This window comes from Orcinus orca, chromosome 1 (assembly GCF_937001465.1).
Source record: "Orcinus orca chromosome 1, mOrcOrc1.1, whole genome shotgun sequence".
NCBI lineage: Eukaryota > Metazoa > Chordata > Mammalia > Artiodactyla > Delphinidae > Orcinus > Orcinus orca.
The window spans coordinates 162,701,788-162,717,684 of record NC_064559.1 but is presented as its reverse complement, the minus strand read 5'-3'; the positions used below and the strand labels follow the sequence as shown (position 1 = coordinate 162,717,684).

At 47.4% G+C, this 15,897-nt stretch overlaps 1 long non-coding RNA gene across 1 annotated transcript; it reads left to right on the top strand.

Annotated features, from left to right (window-relative positions):
• Positions 1–477: 477 nt before the first annotated feature.
• Positions 478–15,071, top strand: LOC117202855 (uncharacterized). Its single transcript, XR_004485343.2, has 3 exons — positions 478–691; positions 2,183–2,225; positions 14,984–15,071. It is a non-coding gene; the product is annotated as an uncharacterized LOC117202855 (long non-coding RNA).
• The last annotated feature ends 826 nt before the right edge of the window (positions 15,072–15,897 follow it).

Genomic DNA, 15,897 nt, shown 5'->3' with positions numbered 1-15,897 from the left:
AAAAGGTCATGGTAAAATTAGAGCTACAGGGATGAGAGCGCCTGGAAAAGAACTTGGGCCCCAAACGGATGACAACTGGCTCCTTCCCTCGGAGCCTCATGGGAGAAAAGGCCACGTGTTGATGTTCAGCCATAAGGGGCCTTTGAGTCTCACACACTTGTGAACGATGCTTGGCTCTGCAGGTACAAGCTGTGCAATCTCCTGGGCCATGTCTACATCTTAGGATCACCGTGAGGATTATATAGAATGACTAATTTTCAAATGCCTGGCAGTCGTCCAGCCTTGTCATCAAACGATGTTCATTAAATTCTCAGAGCAAGAAGAGCTTGCTTCAGGGAGATCAGCTCAGTGCTTTGTGTCCACCTAGAGGGGTGGGATAGGGAGGGTGGGAGGGAGGCTCAGGAGGAAGGGGATATGGGGATGTATGTATACGTATGGCTGATTCACTTTGCTGTACAGCAGAAACTCGCACACCACTGTAAAGCAATTATACTCCAATAAAGATGTGAAAAAAAAAAAAAAAGAAGAGCTTGCTTCTTCTCAGCACTGAGTGGTGGTTGCGGCGGGGTTACGGTTCTGCTAGTCAAACAGCTAAACAGCTTTCCTCCTCCAGTGTCTGAAGATCTGGTCTACACCCTCCCGGGCATGCAGCCTTAGAATTAATGGTCAAGCTCCATGAAGGCAGGCACTGGTGAGTCTTGCTCTGCGTTGTGGTCCCAGATGCCCCCTGGCATGCAGCAAGAATGCAAAGAATACTTGCTGGAAGGATAAACTGTCAGGACAGGCATAGAAATGTAGCACGTTTGGAAGGAGGCTGGCATGGTGAAGGGACTCAGCCAAGCCACTGTGCAAGGAACATTCGTGGAACTAAGGCTGCAAAACTGGAGAAGGAAGGCTGGGGAGACAGAGGTCTTGTGAAAGGTGATTGAATCAGTCAGAGTTCAGCCAGTAGGAGAGACAGATAACTGAGATAGATAGGTAACAGATGACAGATGATAGATAGATAATAGATTCATTAAAGGAAAATTAATGTTTTTTATATATATATATATATATATATACATATCTCAAATCATCATGTTGTACACCTAAAACCAATACAATGTTATATGCCAATTGTATCTCAATTTTTAAAAATGTTAAATAAATAAATAAAAGGGAGCTGTTTCAATGACACTTGGGAAAGTTAGGATCTGTTGTGTCAATACCAAGAAGTTCATGTGCCTGATTTTTGTCTCTTTCTTGTTTGATTTTATTAAACAATAGCACTCCAAAAAAAGAAAAAAAAAAGTGAGACAATTTACAATCCACATTGTTACAGGAATAGCACAAGTTTGCTTTTTAATAGAATACCAACTAGGTGAGGGTAAAATCTTCTATAACCGCAAATCCCATCAATTTTTGTCTGAAAGCAAGCACAGCAAATCAAGGAGAGAGCAACTCAGTTTATTTATAGATTTAAAAACTCCAGTCATGTTTCATATATTCAATGAACTAAGGGCTTTTGATTCACGTATAGGAAGCATATGCAAACAAATTGAAGAACAGCCTTAAACTCTGAGGAAAACCTATTACATAGGGACTCATTTGTAGACCAATCCCCGAAATAAAATTTAGCAAGAAATGTACTAAGTATTCACATTTTTCTAAGCAATGCATTAATAATCGATTTTATATTATCTGTACAACAGATTAAAAAAAGAGGGAAATCTTTTAAAAGGAAATTTAGTAATTTACAATTCTTATTGTTATTACAATTGTTGTTAATGATCCTGTGTAATCTGGGGAGCTGGCTAAGCAAACATGTCCAGGTAAGCAGTCAGGAAGGGAAGACCCACAGGGAGGTGAAGCCACTGAAGACCCTGCCAGCTGTGTGGACCAGGAGAGACTTCCTGGGGAGTCAGGGTTAGAGCAGGGACTTCAGAGAAAGGTTCAGACAAACAGAGAGGATGGGGAGGACATTTCAGGTGGAGGAAATAGCAAGGCAAAGGTGCAGAGGCGGTGGGCTCCTGATATGTTCGAGGGGCGTACAGACTGTGGGAATGGGAAGGCACCAGACTTAATTCAACCCTGGGGGCTGCGTCTAGCTGATATCACACAGAGGCCGTGTGGTTTCCCTGAGCTTCAATTTCCTCCCTCGTGGACTGGATGTTATATATTATCTGCTTCATCTGCCTCTCAGGGAAGAAGATTTGGACCCAATTGAAGAAAGAAGTTCCTAACAGGTGAGAATGGGTTTCTGAGTCCTTGCTATGGGCAGGCTTATTGGGAGGGTGACCTGTGAAGACCGCTCCCATGCCCACGATTTTGTGATCCCACGAGTCAGAGATGCAGGCCCTGCTTCTGACGTTGCCCCTCACACATCAGCCTCGTTCAAATATTCAGTCAACATTTGTTGCTGGCCTGCTCTGCACCAGGCACAGTCAGGTCTGAGAGGCACTTAGATGAAATGACACCTGCATCACTTCAGTTTTAACACCCAATAAATCTCTTCCTAGGAATTGAGAAGGTGCCACCGACAGCCTTAAAATTACATCACAACAAAGACAGGACAGTTAAAACCATGTACGTCAACTTGTGGGGGGAATGCCAGATTTGTGGATCACGTGGCCAGGGGCAAAAGCTTCGACCTCACCCCTCGGGCAAACACAGTGGTGGCTACATTGCACACGTCGGTCTGTAGTGAATCAAGACCTCGAAATTCTACATGAGGATATCGAATCTCTTCAAATTGCAAAAATATTTTAGACACTCTTTCACCTCTTGAAACCCCTGCACCTATTATTGTATCCTCTTCCTGAAACCCTTACAGCCTGTTTCAGGTATATAATGCTGCATAACAAAGTGCCCCACACATAATGCTTTAAAACCACAAAAATCTTTATTTTGCCCCCAAATCTGCAATTTAGGCTGGCTGAGAGGAAACAGTTCACCTCTGCTTCACTCAGTGTCAGCTGGGTGCCATGAAGCCTGGGGGCTGGAATTAGCCAAAGGTGGGCTCCTGGGCATCTCCTTCTAGTGTGTGTGGCTTTTCCACGTGGTGTCTACAGCATGGCAGCTTCAGGGTAGCCAGACTTCTTACCAGTCAGCTCAGGGCTCCCGAGGCATGTATCCCAAGAGAGAAAGAACCAAGGAGAAGTTGTATTGCATTTGGGTGACCCGGCCTCAGAAGTCATATGCATCGCTTCTCTGCCCTCTCTGGGTGGAAGCAGTCACAGGCTGCCACCCAGATTCAAGAGCAGGGAACACAGAACCCCCTACTTCCCCATGTGAGGCATGCCAGTCCCATTGTGAGAGGAGCACGTGGGACGGGAGATACATCATGGTGAATATATCTCTGAAAAGTATAATCTGTATCCACTCTTTTTCTGTCTGAAAAACTCGTGCTTCAAGACCCAGCTCAAATATCACCTGCTTTATAGAGCTCCCCGCCCACCCCCGCCATCTCCCTGAGGGCTAGTTAGATGGAGCCTAATTGCACCTGGTACATCTGCCTTCAGAGCACTTAGCACCCTGAAATGGTGCTGTCTGTCTCTTTCTGGAGACTGTGAACGGTGAGTTCTTCAAGGTCTGGAGCTGTGACATGTATTTCAATGCTCCTAGCTTTCGGTCCTGGGGAGGTGCTTAGGAAATAGACGTTGCTACAAGCTAGACGGGGGTTCTCATACCCTGGACTACCTGCAGCAGAATGCCTGGGTGCTTAATCAAAATGCAGACTCCCAGATCTGCATCAAACCTGCTGCACTGACTCTTGGGGGTGGGGCCATAGAAGCTACATTTATTCAACTCCTTGGATGACTCCAATGGGTATCAACCTCTGCAAGCTATTGTATCCCCAATGCCTAGTACCATGCCTGGCACGTGCTTGCCACTCAATAAATACCTGCTGAATGAATAAGTGAGTGAATGAATAAATATTTTTAGACTCGACTAGGTACACAAGAGTCAGTTTGCTCTTTTGGCTAACATGACATCCAGGTCTGCCTCCAGAGTCAGATAAGCAGACATCCCTCTAGGTTAGGCCCAGGGGACTCAATGCCCCCACTGCCCCTTAAATGGGCTGGCTTCCTGGAGGAGGTGGCTGAGCCAGTAGAAGGGAGAGACTCTTGGCAGGTGTAAGGCTGGTGCATTATCTCACCCTCTACCATTAGGCTCCTTTCCCACCCCCACCTCCTGCTCATCTCCCCACCCCCAAGCATCCTGTCACATCCCAGATCAGAACCATGCTGGAAGCAGTATTTGCTCGTTTGACATTTCAAAATAGCATCGAGGAGGCTAAAGATAGCTAGGTTACAAGGGAGGTTAAACAGCTTGCCAAACGACGCGGAGCAAATTCGGTCTTCTCCGCGTCGTCCAAAGAGCGCTTTGATGTTTTCCCTGTTTGCGGGAGTAGAGTACTGGATGAAGGGGGAAGAGGATATGAGCCAGGAGCAGAATTCACAACCTCGGTGTGAATTCAGTGAATGGTAAAGGAGTGTGTATTTCAGAGGTCTAGTTAACAAACTCTGCTTTCTCTAGCTGTCTGGGACAAAAAGCCTGACATGGTAACACCCTGCTTGCTGGGCTGCCTGCATGGCCCCGGGTCTACCTATGCATCTGGTTTCCACTGGGACCAACACACCATGAGGAAACGATTTGTCCATTTGAGATAGTAAAATTTTTTAAATGTCACTAGCCTTTTACTTCCTTTTCATTTCTTCCTGGCTCGCTCCCATTTTAACTCAATTGCCCCAAGCCAGGACTACGTGACAGTGGATGTGGGAAGGTGGAGGCCAAGAGCGTGGTGACAGCGCGGAGATGCCGTGTTCTCCAGGAACCAAGTATCCACGGAGAGATCGGCGCGTCCAAATAATAATACTTCCCATTTATGGACTGTTTACTGTTTGCCAAGCGCTCTTCTAAGTTTCTTACATCCTCTATTTCATTAATTCTCACAACAGCACTATGCCTTAGGTAATATTGTGGCCTCCCTATAAACGAAGATCTGCCAGTGCTGTAGAGATGGGATTCCAATCCAGGTGCGTCTGACTCCAAAGCCGGCTCTCCTCCCAACCATGTTACAGCATCTCCCTTTACAGAGACGGACAAGGTCCATCTTCCCCCACAGGCCCTGCATTGAATCCATTCCAGAAATCACAGCAGCTTCAAAGAGCAGACGGGTGCCCCTTGCGATGGGCGGGCCACCATGGCAGAACGGTGGGGAGGGACACTCACACCCAGTGACTCAGCAGCCCAGCCCACTCGTCTGACCTTCTCCCATGTCACAGATATCTAAGGAAAGGGTCAGCCCTGCTTGCGCCCTGCAGCCCCAGGGGCAAGTGGCAACCTGAGTCACAAGAGACGGACTGAATGTCAGAGTTGAAGTGCGTGTCTCTGCCTCACCCTCTCTAAATGTGACCGCAGCTGCCCATTCAGCGGTGGCGGTGGTGTCACAGACAGAACATGTTGGCAGAGAGGCGGGCAGGGTGCCTGAGGGGGCAGGATGCTGGTCGTCTGGCTACAAAAGACGGGGCCGGGGGGGGGGGGGGGAGGCGGCCCAATCATGCCTGGCTTTGGTTCCAAGCTCTATAATCGGATTCAGGTGCTTCCAAAAGCTCCTGCCTCTTCCGAGCAAATTCAGTGAAGGGCAGGGGGAGGGTGCGCTAATGGTTTCCACATTGGGGGCCCTCAGCAGCGAGGCCTCTCGAGCTCAGGGGCGAGGAATCTGACCTCGCCTCCAAGTAAAGCCCTGCTCTATGGAACGCGAATGTGTTCGTTAAGCACCTCTTAGGAGCGAGGGTCTTCGGCCTTGTGGGCTGGACTCTGGGAATATGGTAATAAGCACACGCAGATGCAGCCCGCCCGGAGCTTACAGCTGGCGGGAGAGACAGAGGATGGACCAGAAAATTGCACTACAGAGTGAGGAAGCCTGCAGGCACTGCAGGAGCCAAGAGAAGGCCACCTACCCAGATTTAGGGGTTCAGGGGAAGGGTTGGTTCCCTGTGTGAGTGGCTGAGGCCGTGGACTGAAGAGGAGTGCATCAGGGAATCTGGGGGTTCCAGGAGCAGGGAAAACAGCCCATGAGAAGAACATGAGGTGGGGGAGGTGTAGGGCAGGCCAGAGAGTAGGTGCAAAGGCCCAGAGTGTAAGGGGTTAAGTTAGGAATGCGGAGTGGTTGGTAAAAACTTTCAGCAAGGGGAACGACTGAAGGATTATAAGAAGGCCAGAGATATAAGGAGATCTGTTTAGAAAGGTCAGTCTGGCCAGGATGGGACAAGCTGCGTGCAGGGGGGCCAGTGAGGAAGCAGTGGGGGTGATTCAGGGCAATGCCAGTGATGTCCCAGACTCGGGCGGAGAGGAGGGGAAGGGTACATCTAGTTATAAGGCCAAATCAACAAATTATATGGTCCTTGCCTTCAAGGAGAAAACAGTTTTAGCTGAAAAAACATTTTCTCCCTTAATTCATCCCAGCCTTATGTGACCGGAAGGGAGCTTAGGGGTCACTGAGTTCAATCTCCTTTGGCAAGAAGTCCAGTGGTTTTCAATCTGGGTTTGAACTCCTTCAGTGCGGGGAGGGAATGGTGGAATATTGGGCAGCTTGGGAAGAGTCTGGGCGGGCAGCTGGCCTGGACACAAGCTTTCTTGAAGTTTCAGAAACCCTTGGACCTGAGAGACTGTATATCCTCCTGGCAAAGCCCCTGGTTCCATGCAATGGGGCAGTTTTGAGGAGACATCTATTCTGTCAGCTGTGATGGCGCACGCTGCTGCCCTCCCCCAGAAGAGGGGGGCCGCGGAGGTTGGTTGGGGGCTGAGGCCCCTTTTCTGCCAATAGACCCACCCACAAGCGCTTGCTGAGTGACTGCCCCGTGCCCAGCCTTGTTCCTGGAAACTGCTGTGATAACACTCCTGGGTGAGAACCAACACTGGCTGACCTTTTACATGGGCAGGATCCGAAGGAAAAAGTTGTTGAAAATTTAACGACAGCAATTCCCGAGGCTCGTAAAACTCTTTTAACTTTCTCTAAGCACAGATAACAACATCTTCTCTTACCCTGAGTCAGGTTCTACAGCTCTAAAGCACTCAGTCACTCAGGGTCGTGCTTGATCCGCAGACAAGCCAGGCAGAGGCAGAGATCCTGGGCCCTAGAGCCCAGTGACCTGGACTCAAATCCTCACTCTCCCTCACATGACAGTGTGACTGTGGTCCTTGCCTTACCTCTCTGAGCTTCCTCTTCTGTAAAATAGGGATAACACACCTATTTTGAAAGGTTGCTGGAAGCATTAAATGAGAAGATACTGCCTAGCCCAGTGCTTGGGAAAGGCTCATTTCCTCTGCCTTATTTCTCTCCCATTCCTATATTCCAAACAAGGGCATATCCAAGGGTGCAAAACTAGAAGAAGTGGTGCCTGGCATACACTGTCTTAGTCAGCTCAGGCTACGATAATAAAATACCATAGACTGGATGGCTTAAATAACAGACATCTATTTCTCATGATTCTGGAGGCTTGGAAGTCTGGGTGCCTACATGGTCAGGTCTGGTGAGGACCCTCTTCCTTGCTTGAAAATGGCTGCCTTCTTGTTGTATCCTCACATGACATAGGGAGGAAGCTCTGATGTCTCCTCCTCTTCTTATAAGATCACTAATCCTATCACAAGGAGCTCCACCCTCATGACTTCATCTATACCTAATTACTTCCCAAAGACCCTACTTCCTAATGCTATCACCTTGAGGGTTAGGGCTTCAACATATGAATGTAAGGGAACACACAATTCGTCCATAACACAGTGGGTCTGAAATAAACCTTAGTTTTCCTTTTCCTCCACTTCAAGGCCCTGAACTAGGGCTATCTCTTCTCCAGCCTTCTTTTTATGCGTCCTCTTATGCTTCCCGGCAACCCCCTGTGAGAAGGTAATGAGAGCCATGGAGCCTCTCTCCTGAAAATGCACATGTATATAAATAGGTACCATGCACACCTTCTTACCTACCCAATTTTGCTTACAATTTTGCAGAGGTCACAGATCCCTGAAGCTCATTCATGAACTCTAATTTAAAACCTGCCAGAGCGCCCACATGACACAAAGTACCTTTTGCCACAAATTGTGGTTCAGTTTTCTAATTTCCCCAGGTGGATTATAAACTACAAGAAATGGTGGACCAGCTATTCTTGTTCAAGTCTGTATGCCATATAATGACTAGAGAGAGGTAGGTATATAGTGAATATTAATTGAATGCTTTGGTGGATAAATGGATGGATGGATGGAAAGAAGGATGGATAGATGGATGGAAAGGTGGCTGGTGGGCATGTGGGTGGGTGTGTAAACAGATAAGATGGACAGATAATAGATAAATGGGTAGATGGATGGCGGGTGGGTGGACAGATATGTGGGTGCTTTGGGTGGGTAGATAAGTAGAGGGATGGTTGGGTGGATAGATGGGTGGATGGATAAGATGATGAGCATGTTGTCATGCTCAGAGAAGGGCCCAACCAAGCTCTCCTTGAGAAGATAAATTCATGGTGGGGGGGACCTGAATACTGGAGGACATTGAAAGCCCTGGCTAAAGAGCTCTGAATTAATTCAGTAGAGAATATAAATATAAATTCTAGAGGGATCAGAAGCAGAGGATGCATGGAGGGAACAACGTGATAGCAGGCTGGGTTTGAAGCAGGGCTTTGGGCTGGGGTGGGAGAAGAAGACCCTGAGTCAGAAAGCCAAGTAGGAAGATGGACAAGAGGTGGGGGAACCTCTGATGGAAGTACTGAATGGAAAGCAGAAGCTGCAAGACCCATTTCTAAGGCAAACTGGAGAGAAGGCAGGACCCAGTAGGGAAGGGAGAGGGCTGAATGGAGACACAAGAATTCATCGTCCGTCCGTGAAATTCTCTGAGCCATTCATTCAACGATCGTTTGTTGAGCCCCTCCTGTGTGCCAGGTTGTTGTAGGCACTGAGGAGAAGTCCCAGTCTTTGCCGTCAGATAAGAAAGACAGAAACACTAGTAAAAGTTAAAATTTACAGAGCACCTACTATGCACCAGCCACTATTCTGAATGTTTAAAGTGACTCTCCTCAACAACAACCGTACGAGGGAGGTATTATTATCATCCCTACTGAACAGGTAGGGAAACTGAGGCACAGAGAGGGTAAGTTACTTCCCAAAGTTAATACAATCAGTTAAAAGTGTGAGGGTCAGGATTGGAACCCAGGTTCCAGAGCCTATGTGCTTCATCACTGCGCTATATTGCTGCCTTAAATGAATGATGAAGCAATAGTCGTAATGCAAGGTGATGAAAGACATGTTGGCAGTCTGAACTGGTACAGTGGATTATAGAAGGGGCGGGGGGTGGGGTGATTGACTCAGGTTGGGTGAGTCCAAGAGGATTTGAGAGAGGAGACCCTTTGGAGCTGGGCCTTGAAGAATGAGTAAGGTTTTTTAGGCATCCTGCAAGTAAGGGGTACAGGTGAAGAATGAGGGGAAGGGCATTCCAGGCAGAGAAATCAAGCTGTGCAAAGGTGAAAGACACTGAGGCATGAAACAGCAGAGACCCGTGCAGGTGATCGTAAGTAGTTCTGTGGGACTGCTTTGCAGGACTGGGAGTTGGGAAAAGGGGAGACAAGCTGCATGTTGGAAATAATTCTTGGGGATGTTCCCTCATACTTGTGTGAAGATTTACGATGTTCAACACATTGTTCTGTCTCTTTTGATCACTCTGAACAACCCCAACGAGTAAGCAAGTCAAACAGTAAGTCTATCCCTGTTTTGGAGATAAGGAAACAGGTCAGAGAAATTACATGACTGGTCTAAGGTTGTATCAGCATGTAACAGAGACCAAACTAGACCCTCTGACGCCTAACTTGAATAATCTGGACACTTCTGGCACACAAAGCATTTTGCTGAGCATTGGTAAAAAAGATGAATACGATTGAGTTCTCTTGTGTTTTCTGCTACAAAGGGAAAGATAAGGCAACTCAGATCACCAAAGGACTGGATACAAAGCCTTGAGAGAAAAATAACTACCAAGAATAATCAGCATGGGCACAGCGCTTCACAGCTGCAAAGCACATGAACAAACAGAACCTTACTTGTTATCTAGGAAGACAGTCTGTGGCAGATTGTACATATAATATTTTTGTTCCCATTTTTTAGTTGAGAAAACTAAGGTTCAGAGATAGTAATCGATTTGCCTAAGGTCACACAGCTTGTAGGTGATAAAGCTAAAGACTCGAACATAGTTCTTTCTAACACCAAAGTACAAAACCCATGAGATCTGTTAATATGATAATAGCCAGGATCCTTCCTATGATTACTATGTGCTAGCCACTAGGTTCAATGCTTGTCATTTCATTTCTGCAAACATACCATGAGATAGATGCTGCTGTTAAGCTCATTTTAAAATAAAGAAAATTGAAACTCAAAACAGCTAAGGTCCTCCCACCACTAGGATGATCAACCAACCACCACACAAAGCCCCTGCTCTTTGGCACCATGCAATACTGTCCTCACTGACTTTGGACTCTTGTCTAGCCCACCTGAACTAAGGAAGAAAATGCTTTGAGCTTTGCACAAAACCTCTGTGAAAGCAGGTACATTTGATGATGAAAAGTTTCTAACTATTCTATACAAAACTATCCCCTTTGTGGGTGAGCCAGTTAAAAAGGCTTTGACTGAAAATCCACTGGGTTCCAAGACCCCTGGGATATCCCTGGTTCCTTCACAATCAGGACTAGAGACCATGACTTTCATTGCTCTGGGAAAGAAAGGGCTTAGACTGGGCGGGAGCCAGGCACGAGATAGGCCTGGGCTGTAGGGCACTGTGTCCCTGGCCTGGGCGGAGAAGTCGGCAGGCTAGAGCCGACAGAAGAACCAGCTAACATTAACTGGGTGGTGACTTTGTGCTAGATACCCTTCCTAACCTTTAACAGAAATCATTCACCCTTTCATCTGCCCAGTGAGGCAGTAACCATGACAGCAATCTTCCAGATGAGAAAATTGAGGCCCAGAGAGCTTAAGTGACTTGTCCAAGATGATACAGCAAATCAGTAGTGGAAGCAGATTTCCAGCCCAGCTCTTCTGGCCCCAGAGCCTATGTGCTAACAACCTACATGTTACACCTGGAGGAGGCTTTTGTAGCCAGCAAGCGGAGCTCTCCATTTAACCTTTAAGGAGGGCCCAGAGAGGTCATAAAACTTCATCAATAACACACAGCATCACCCAACTCTCAGTCCAGTACTCAAAAGTTTCCACTCCAGAGCCATTCCACTCCTCCTTCCTCACCTCCCTCTTCTTTGTGGTAGCCTTGCCTCCAAGCTGGCCTTGTAGGTTAATGGGAAACAGCTCAGGAGTCAGTCAAACTGGGGGTTAAATCTTGGTTGTATAACTTACCAGTTGTAGGTACTTGGACAAGCTGCATGGTCTCTCAGCCTCAGTCTTCATATCTATCAAATTGTTATATAGTCTTATTCACATAGAAGGGGGATTGAAAGGGTTAAATGAGGTACTGTTGGGTCCTTCTGCATCATTGTGAAGAACACCACCTATTGGACAGCGCTCATCCTGAACGACGTCCAGCACAGACTAGGTCCTCAATAAATCACTGAATGCATGCATACACGTTCTTGAATAAATGAGTGTCCAGCACAAAGGCCAACGTAGGTAAATAAACAGTTTCTCTAGGTGACCTCAGAGGATCCGGCTGTCTGCATTAGGCTAATAAACTAATTTTGGTTGAGGTGTCCATGGCTCCTAACAGTTGAAACTAGTGTCATTCTTCAAGATCAGATTGACATTTTAACTGCAACTTTCTAGTAGTCGGACAAAAGTAGCCTTTTTAGTCCTACCATGGGACCTTCCGGAAGAAAAATTCCTTGAGATACAACAAGGAGAGGTAGAGGGAAGAACAGCAAATTCTGGGAGGGCAGGGGAGAGCTGGGGTGCAGAGGGAGCAGCGGAAGATGGGGAGAAACAGATTAAAGGCCCTGTAAGCCCCCTGCCCGCAGGTTCCCTTGTTTCCACCGCTCACTCCCCATAGCCTAGGACCATCCTGGGCACGTCGTGGGCGCCTCATCACTTTTTGTTTAAAAAAAAAAAAAAGCGGGATGAGAATGAAAAAGGAAGAGTGGGGGCCTTCCCTGGTGGCGCAGTGGTTGAGAGTCCGCCTGCCGATGCCGGGGACACGGGTTCGTGCCCCGGTCCGGGAAGATCCCACATGCCGCGGAGCGGCTGGGCCCGTGAGCCATGGCCGCTGAGCCTGCGCATCCGGAGCCTGTGCTCCGCAGCGGGAGAGGCCACAACAGTGAGAGGCCCGCGTACCACAAAAAAAAAAAAAGAAAGAAAAGGAAGAGGGGGCGGGGAGAACAAATCGGGCAGGGGGAGACAGAGATGAAGAGAGAAAAATCAGAGACGGAGCTCCAACAAAGACCCGGAGACTACAGCCAGAGGCAGAGAGAGGGTGACAGGCGGCGGGCGGGCAGGCGGAGGGCCGCCGCGAACCGGAGCCCAGCGGCGGAATCCCACCAGCGCGGCCGAACCGGGCGGCGGCGGCGGCGGCGGCGGCGGCGGCGGCGGCGGCGGCGGCGGCGGCGGCGGCGGCGGCGGCGGCGGCGGCGGCGGCGGCGGCGGCGGCAATGCTCCCGAGAGCAGCACTTCCGGCCGCGGGCCCCCGGCAGCCTGCAGTGGGACATAGCCGGCGGAAGGTCATGGCTGGGCCGGGGCGCTTTCCTGGCGTGGGGGTGGAGGACCTGGGAGTGCTGACCTTTAACTTCCCAGGTCAGACCACCCCGCGCGGCCTCTGACGCAGGGAACCCACCCGGTGCTAGCCCGCCCGCGGGGACTTGTCCTCTGGCGTGACCTTTTAAGTCCCTCCCCTCCTTTAAGGTTCAAAGTCCCTCCTTTCCCCCAGCCCAGAGGTTCTCCAACTTGAGCGCATCGCAGTCACCGTGAGGCTTTGTTCATTAATTTAATCGAACGATTTAATTAAGTCCGTTGTTTAATTGTTGTTGAACCCATTGTTGCCCGCTCACCCCACCCTACTGTTTCTGATTCAGTGGGTTTCGGGTGGGGCCTAAGACTATGCATGTCTAATAAGTTCCCCGGTGATGCTGAGGCCTCTGTTCCAAGGCTTGAGAACCACTGCCCTGTATGGGACAATTGTCTCCCTCATTTTCCTCCTTAGTCCAGAGTACCTCGTTCAGCCTCCCACTGAGCCTGCAACCCTTGACAGCTAAAGAAACAGGCAGGGGAGAGGGGATCTGCATTTGGGCAAAGGCAGGAGGGAACCGGGGAATCCCAACTCCCAGCCCAAGAGGCTGGCCCACAGCATCAGCTGTCTCTAGGGAGACATATGCGTGGGATCCAGAACAGGGCAGAGCCCTGAGTAGTAAAAGCTGAGTGGAAAGCAAGGTTAATCAAATCCCGCCCCAGGAAAAGGAGAAAGAAAGTCCTTTTCTTCAGGAGAGGAGAGAGTGCATGGAGGATGCCTATCCATCAGCCAATCGTGCCCCAAGCAGTGCCACTGACACTCACTTATTCCAAAAAATGTTAGTTGAGCAGCTACTCTATGCCAGGCACTGTCTGGGTATTGGGGATAATGGAGGAAATAAAACTGAGGTCATTGTCTTTAGGGAGAATGCTTTCTGGTAGGGAGATTAACAATAAACATAGTAAAGAGTAAATTATTGAGTATGTTAGAAGGTAATAAATGTGATGAAAAAAAGAAAAAACAAGAGTAAGGTAAGGGAGTGCCAGTGGGTGCAATTTTAAACAAGATGATCAAGGTAGGCCTTGTGGGGAAGGTGACAGTTGAACCAAGAGTTAAGGTAGTTAGCCATGTGATAGCTGAGAGGAGAACTTTTCGGTAAGGGGAACAGCCGGCGCAAAGGTCCTGAGGCAGGAGCATGCCTGTGTGTTTGAGGCCCCACGAAGAGGTCAGTGTAACTGGGGTGGAGGTGCGGTGCAGGAAGAGCTGAGTTGGAGATGAGGGCAGAGAGGTAAGGGGCAGGCAGGAAGATATTATAGGGCTGGGTGGGCCATTCATAGGGGCTTGACTTTTACCCCAAGATGTTCCTCCATTTATCTTTACTTTTTTGCCCTGACTGTTCTTGCCTCTTCCATCTACAATACCGGGTCTAAGAATAGTGTTAATCTGGCTCACAGCTGGAGCTGGTTCTGAGAAAGAGACAACTTTCAGTAAGTCAGTCAGCCCCACCTTCTCAGATTGGGGGCTTACAAAGTTTGTAGTAATAGAAAGTTAGAAAGAGTAATTAGATAGAAGGATAGAAGGTTAGCAGTTCACGTTTGCCTCAGCGTCCTCAGCATTCTCTTCTCCCATCATTCTCCACGCCTCCTCCAGGTTCTAGTTTCCCTGATGCCCCTGCTCCCTGACTCTCCCCAGCCTTCTACATCAGCATTGTCCAATCAAAATATAACATGAGCTGCACATGTAATTTAAAATTTTCTAGTGCCCACATTAAAAAAAAAAAAAGAAATAGACAAAATTAATTTTAATAATAGATTTGATTTAACCCAATATAACCAAAATAGCATCATGTCAACATGTAATCAGTACAAAAATTAATGAGATGTTTTACTTTATTTTTTCCTATGCTCAGTCTTTGAAATCCAGAATGTTTTTTATACTTACATCACAGCTCACTTCAGCCTAGCCTCATTTCAAGTAGTCTAAAGCTTCATGTGGCTAGTGGCTACTTGGACATCACCACCCAGACTACACTCCTGATCTTCCCTGGCCTTCCCCTCCTCAACATAACTCCTCCTGTTTCCAGAACAAGCTGACACTTCCTTCAGGAAGCCTTCATTGATTTCTTCACTTCCCTCATTGGTCTGTGAGAATTAAATGAGTTAAACTCTATGAATATAGAGTACTTAGAATAATTCCTGGCACAAAGTAAATTCAATTGAGCTTTTAGCTATCATTATTATACCACTTACTGCAACTGTATGTAATACACTGATTGTTGTATAACTCTTATTTCCTGTTTTCCTCTCCCAGCTACACTGAAAGCTCCATGAGAAGAAAATGGCTGCCTTTTTCACTGCTCTACCCTCAGGACCTTGTGTCTGGCACAAGTAGATGAACAGTCAATATAAATGTATTGAATGAATGAATAAATGAATAAGAAAATATGCTTGGAGTTATGATTAACTATTTTAATTCTAACATTACAGTAGATAATCATAATCCTGGACGACATGATATCAGGTTCCATTTTTACAGAAGTTCAGACAGTAGGTACTAAAGAGAAATGAAGTCTGGTTTCAAAAATGAAAAAAAAAAAAAAAAAAGCAGGGTGGTGTGGTGAAAGGGTCCAGACTCTGAATTCAGACAGACCTGGGTGTGAAGTTCTGTTACTTCACTCACTACTTGTATGACTTTGGAGAGGTTAGTTAATTTCCCTGTGCCTCAGTTTCCCCATCTGTAAAATGGGGATGTGAGCACTTCTTTACATTATGTACCTACATGCATAGTTAGTTTGTAAGTGGCAAGAACACAGGTTCCAATCTCAGCCCAGCTACACTTTGGCATGTTATTTACCCCTCTGTGCAGCAATACCTGGGTGTAAGTGTTTGTGTGTGTATTGTTAGTATTTAATGAGATATGATACTATACATACAAAGGTTTGATACACATTAGATGCCCACATTAGGGTCTTTAGTTTTTCTTTCATTTCCCACCAGAGGCATGGGATCTTTCTATTCTCCTTCTCCTTTTCTTCATCAAAGGAGAAAAGGTCAAGCAGTTTATTTACTATTTTGGGGAAATTTCACCATCCTGCCTAGTAGGTAGTGTGAAACAGGTTCAAGTTAAGAAAAGGCCCTTTGTCAAAACTGTAAAACATGCCACTTTAGTCTCCCTGCCCTTTTGCCTCTTTCTTCAGCCTCCCTACTTCCAGAAAGTCCTTCTTT